This window comes from Euprymna scolopes, chromosome 4 (assembly GCF_053919585.1).
Source record: "Euprymna scolopes isolate OS-2025 chromosome 4, ASM5391958v1, whole genome shotgun sequence".
NCBI classification, from domain to species: Eukaryota; Metazoa; Mollusca; class Cephalopoda; order Sepiida; family Sepiolidae; genus Euprymna; species Euprymna scolopes.
The window spans coordinates 112,187,144-112,193,296 of NC_136485.1; positions in this window are offsets into that span (position 1 = coordinate 112,187,144).

The window sequence follows — 6,153 nt, forward strand, 5'->3', positions numbered from 1 at the left end:
CTCTCATATATATATATATATATATATATATATAAGGATTCGAAATGATAAATAAAAATTAAATGGCCAACTCATTGTAAAAGATCAACGAATAGTAAACTCTTTTGGTATTGATGAGTGTATGTCTAGGCGTGTGTACATTTAAACATCAATAAACTCTGCTGTACTCTTTGAAGTCATGACCCAGTAGCCAAATCACGACAATAAAGCTGTTTCCCTCTTTTGTGAGCGTATCAAAGTGACTGCATTGATTTCCAGCCAGACTTCGATCGACCAGAATAAAAATCGAAGTCAAATAACCACGACACAACTTGTGTCGTGTCGTGTCGCTTTTTACATATTTGATTACACTCATTCATTTGGCTCTTGAAAGTTTTGTCTTTGTATTTTGTAACCTTATTGTCGACGTTCTTAGACGCCTCTCTCAATCGACCTTGTCAATTTCTGTTAAGTGGTCGTCTAGTCAAGATTTGGTGAGTAGTTGAAAATAAACATAAAAAATAATACTGAGGCAAATCCGTAAGAACTTCACCTTAAATCTAAGTTAAGTGCTATATTCATAAACTCCTAAAAAGAATTTACATAGGCACTCGGAGGCGGTGTTTATTGTAAAGATTTAGCAAAATAGAAAGAATGATATAAGGAAATGTGACCAGATTGTAATAAACGGAGAGAATAAACCCGGCGGAATTAGTTGAAACATAATTGGCATTTACAGTGATACGTTCCTTAATTTAAGTAGTGCCCTGCCTAATACAGGCATTGACGACTATTACTCTTCAACTTTCTCCCTATAGGAAGTCATGAATTCATTGTTACAGAAAATGCAGACCTTTTGTCTCGTCGTCTCTCCATTTTTTTTTAATGCATTGCTACATTTTTGATTTTCAGTTGTACATATATTGTTTGCAGTGTCTTTCAATCCGAGCAGTGCACATGTAGGGCGTTTATTATGACTATTTTACTCAAAATATGAAACAATGTCTATTTCTAGATTCAGAATTATTTCTGATTGCTTCCGTATTACACAGGTCATCTGACTTTCCTGACATCCCTTTACCTTGATTGTGGGTTCTCGACATTGCCCCAGAGTCTTCCAAAAAGTAGCAAATAAAATGATGCGTCTTACGTTTTTCCGTTTGCGGTCGTGCTGTCTCGCATGCTGTCTAGCGATTAGTACTCCAAAATTGTTACACAGCTTGGACTGGAAGCTCATCGTGGCTATATTGCTGTGATCTGGGAAAAACTGATATGCTTACCCAATTTTACCGTAAACTATATTAAATAAAACATAAACTTATTGCACGAGACAGGACTTTTGTAAAGCTAGACATAAAGAAATACTTAAATTGATAATAGTATAGGATTTTCTCACGGAAACAAACACGTATAAGCAATCGCTTTCTTTCAAACTGTTATTTCACTTTTAGTGTCTGGAAGAAAATGTATATTTCGGTAATTATGGAAAATGAACTATATTGAATAAAAGAGATAATACGGCAGATGACGAGTATAGGGATCCGCCAATGCGACCGCCAATAGTGCAAGATTTGCTAATCATTTGTGCTAACGCTGAGAGGCATATTTTCCGGTCTTATAAAGACCGGAGCACTTAATTATTATCCGTACATAATAACACTAACCGTGAAGGATAGTGTATATGCTAATCAGTTTATGCTTTCCTTATGTATTGGTCTTGTATTGGTTATCTGTCTTCAGATCATTCTTTTGTAATATAAAATAATAATATTCATGGATAAAGGAAAAATCTTTAGAAATTAATTGTACTCCTTTGCAAAAAAAAATACATTTTGTTGTTGTACTAGATAATTTAACTTATTTTCCATATATATATATATATATATATATATATATATATATATATATATATATATATACCCGTTCACATACACTTTTTAATGATAAAGCTAGAACACAGAATTAGATGGATCGAGCAATTGCATGGACAACGGACAATGCTAGACCAAAAGTGGGGTTCGATTTACTTCATCTCATCAGTGACATTCTCCGACATAGGTGCGAAACCAGGTCGTCGCACGCATGAAGTTCTCAATACTGACGACCTAAACGTATGGGTCACAGCGCAATCTATTGGCTATGCCTCGTTTTTAATTTTAATGACTATCTATAAATAATCTCCTCTTAATGTCTAATATATATATATATATATATATATATATATATATATATATATATACTACATAGACATCACTACTTATCAAGTCCAGGAACCACTCGAAGATAAGGGTTAAAGAGTGTAAAATAGTCAACTGGACAATATAGTTATTGTCAGTAATGGAATTTCAGTAAATTCTTTAACTTAAAGGGAACGGCTTATCAATAAGTTGTTTACTTGGACTTGAACACAACCATATTACAGTCAGCTGGAAAGCAGAAGACTGTTCTACGGGCGAGCAGTTCTAAGAAATAAGCTTTGTACATGGAATCTACGTTTAGGTTTAGGCACAGATAAAAAGCGGGAGGACATATTTATAGTGTTTTCCGCTAGACAAGTATTTTTTTATAAGTTTGGCGTAGGAGGATCATAGATTGAAGTTCAGTCGAGCATTAGCTATGGAAATGTAACAAAGCAAAGGCAAACTCGCGACATATCTTCTGTGATTGGTTGCAGGGAAGAAAAAGAACTTTCTAGCAGCTCCTGCTACGATGTGACAACAGTACTCCACCCTTGGACGAACCTGGCTCTTTTATAGATAGAGAATTGCATAAGCAGTGAGATATCTATTGGATCGATAGAAGTGCTCTGCCATTTTTCCAGCGGCTTTTCCAACAGATGTGGTGTACGTATTCCTTTTCAGATCAGAAGTAAAGTTCAAGCTCAGAAGCTTGTCAAAACTTGAGGCATCCCAAAGACGGGAGCCACTCATTTCAATTAATGCCAGAGCGTTGATTATTTTAAAATAGAAGTTGGTTTTAGATCCATTAAAAGTAATCAGCATCTACTTTCCCCGTTGTACCACGTGCTCAAGATCATAGGAGAGAGAATCGGAAAGAACTTAATCCTTGACGGTCTTAGATGTGCTACCACAGATAGTAGAGTCATCAGCATAAATCTCTACAAATGTAAGGATGTGATTTGGAAGATCATTAATGTAAATGAGGAAGAGATTTGGGCCCAGGATAGAACCCTGATGGACTCAAGCATTAATACTGTAGGCTTCTGATTTCTACCCATACCCATACTACTACTCTTATGAACCTATCAGAGAGAAATGATTTGATAATTGAAAAGACATTTCCACCTATACAATAGCTGTAGATCTTGTGAAGTAAACCTTTATACCATACCCTTTCAAAGGCTTTTGATATGTCAAGAGCAATTTCCGTAGCAAGGTTGCCTTCGTTGAGAGATTCACTAATCCTATGAGATATAACTGTAAGCACATCCGTGTAGATCGAGCAGATTTGAAACCATATTGTGTGTCACTAAGAAAGGGCTCTTTTGCTGAGATGGTTAATTACTTCTCTATTTAACAAAGACTCCAGCAACTTACTTATGAGGCACAAGCGACTTATCGGCCTGTACTGAGAGGGAGATGACCGATCACCAGAGTTTTTAATACAGGGCATACTGTTTAAACTTTCCAGGGTGATGGAAGCAATTCTTCTTTAGACAACGTTTAAACAGTTGTGTAATATGGGCGTTAATTCTTGTTTAAGCTTTTGGAGCACTATAATTGGAATATTGCCAGACGGATGCTTTACTGGAACCAAGGTGTTTGATTAGCTTGGCAAACTCACGTACAGATATTTGTATATCACATATCGTGTATTTCGGATAGAGGAGGAAATATTGCGGGTTGGTTGCCTTGGTCGCAAAGGGTCGAATTAGCTGCAAACGTCTTGGCAATAAGGTTGGTTTTGTTTGATGCTGACAAGATTACCTCAGGTGCATTAATGATAGTTGGGATAGAGCACACGCTTCTGTTCAGGTTTCTGTTTGCTATTTGCCAAAACTGGTGGAAACCAAACCGCTGCTCAGCTACTTTGAACTTGACAAACGTAACATACGACTCTATGGCGTTGTTTATAACTTTTTTACAATGCTTACTGGCAGTTCCGTAAGCAGCGTTAGTCTCAGTTAATCTATTACTTTTGGAGCAATGGAAATGGTGATGTTTGTACGCAATGGCAGCATGACATTCTGGAGAGGACCACGGCTGGCGGTTAGGTTTTAGGATAAACTTATTCAAGGGTATGAAACGCTCAATACCTACAATTCTGTCAGGTACGATACTATAGTCAGGTATGATACTATAGTGGAACGGAGAGGTAGATCTGATATAAATGTACGGAAGCTATCCCAGTCTGTTATATAATATACATATACTGTACGATGGAGAGGTACGTCTGAAACTTTTTACATTTCATTGTTATCTTAATTTATACAACAGGTTAGTCGCAAGATCCAAGTGGAGACAGAACAGAAACTAAACATAGTTCAGGGCAAGTTGTGAGAAAAAGGTCAATTTGTGAGAAAAAGGACTAGGAAACTTGAATACTTGCCAAAAAGAAAAAATGGGAAAAATTAGAAAGAATACTTTCTAATTTTTCCCATTGTTCTTTTTGGCGTGAAGAGGTCCTAGGTCGCCTGAAGTGGTCTCTTTGACTGAAACAGATTGCTATTTGTACCGTCCATATGTAAGAGTTTACCCTCAAATAAGAAAAAAGTTTGCTCTTTTTATTGAGAACTTTCTAATACCAGCCTTGTCTTCATTAGTCTCGACTTTTTAACACCTCAATCCTTAATATATATATATATATATATATATATATATATATATGTGTGTGTGTGTGTGCGTGCGCGTGGTCGTGTTACAAATTATTACATATCGCTCGTCACACAAAAAACCAGCGTATATAATCGATGCAAGTGATAAGAACATATTATTTGTTAATTTACTCTAAGAACTTGAGTATTTACTTGTATTGATATCTTGGACCATATTATCTCTTCTCTATTATAAACGCTTCTAATTTTGAATTACTTGGATCGGCCTTTGCGAGGTATGTCATTGTGAATTGGCAATACAATTCTATAAAAGGAAAAATGATAAGGTTCGAAATGTTTTAAAGTAAGAACGGCGTCTGACAATTTCTATTTATAATCAACGATCATTTCGAACATTGGGGCAACATGGTTTTTATATTCCTTTAGTAAACGACTTTATCATGATATTAAATTATATTACAATTTATAAAACTAAGATAAAATATAATATATATATATATATATATATTTATGTTTAATGACTATTATTAAGCGTTTAGTAAGTTAAAGATTTTGATGTATATATATATGTATATATTTATATATATATATATATATATATATATATATATATAAATCCATTGCCAACTAAATGCTAATTAATGTACGAAAAACATGAAATAGAGAACGAGGATGACACTGTAATATATATATATATATATATATATATATATATATTCACTTGTTTTTACATTTACCAGTAAAGTTACATCGACACTGTCTGAAACGGCAATTTGTAATATTGTTTAGCCCAACTTTAATAGTATCCTTAGTAGAGAAATCTTTAGGTAAAATAATACATTTAGAATGAACTAGACCAGAAAGTTGGTCCGATCTGTTGCGCATAAATAGGGAATAATACATAGCCAGTAAAATATAACCATGTGTATTTCTATCAATCTATATAATATAAATATTGATTTAAAATAATATATAAAATGCCACATACTTACATATATATACACACACACACACATATATATATATATATATATATATATTTATATATATATATGTATATGTATACCGGGTTACCCAAAAACAAACAAAAGCTAAATGGAGGTCATCAAAAACATGCTGTATACCCGAGACAAACAGGCCAAACACCCTTGTGTTTTGATGTGATAATAAACTAGTTATGACCAAGGTTTAATTGCATTCGGACAAAACAAACTATCTCTTTACAACATTTTCTTTTCATAACCTATCATACTTTCATAATCTATTTTCTTTAGGCTGATTTTGGAACCAGTCACTGACGGGCACTTTTGATAATATATATATATATATATATATACTAGACCACCCGTGACCCGTTGGGTCAGTACGTTATATTAGCT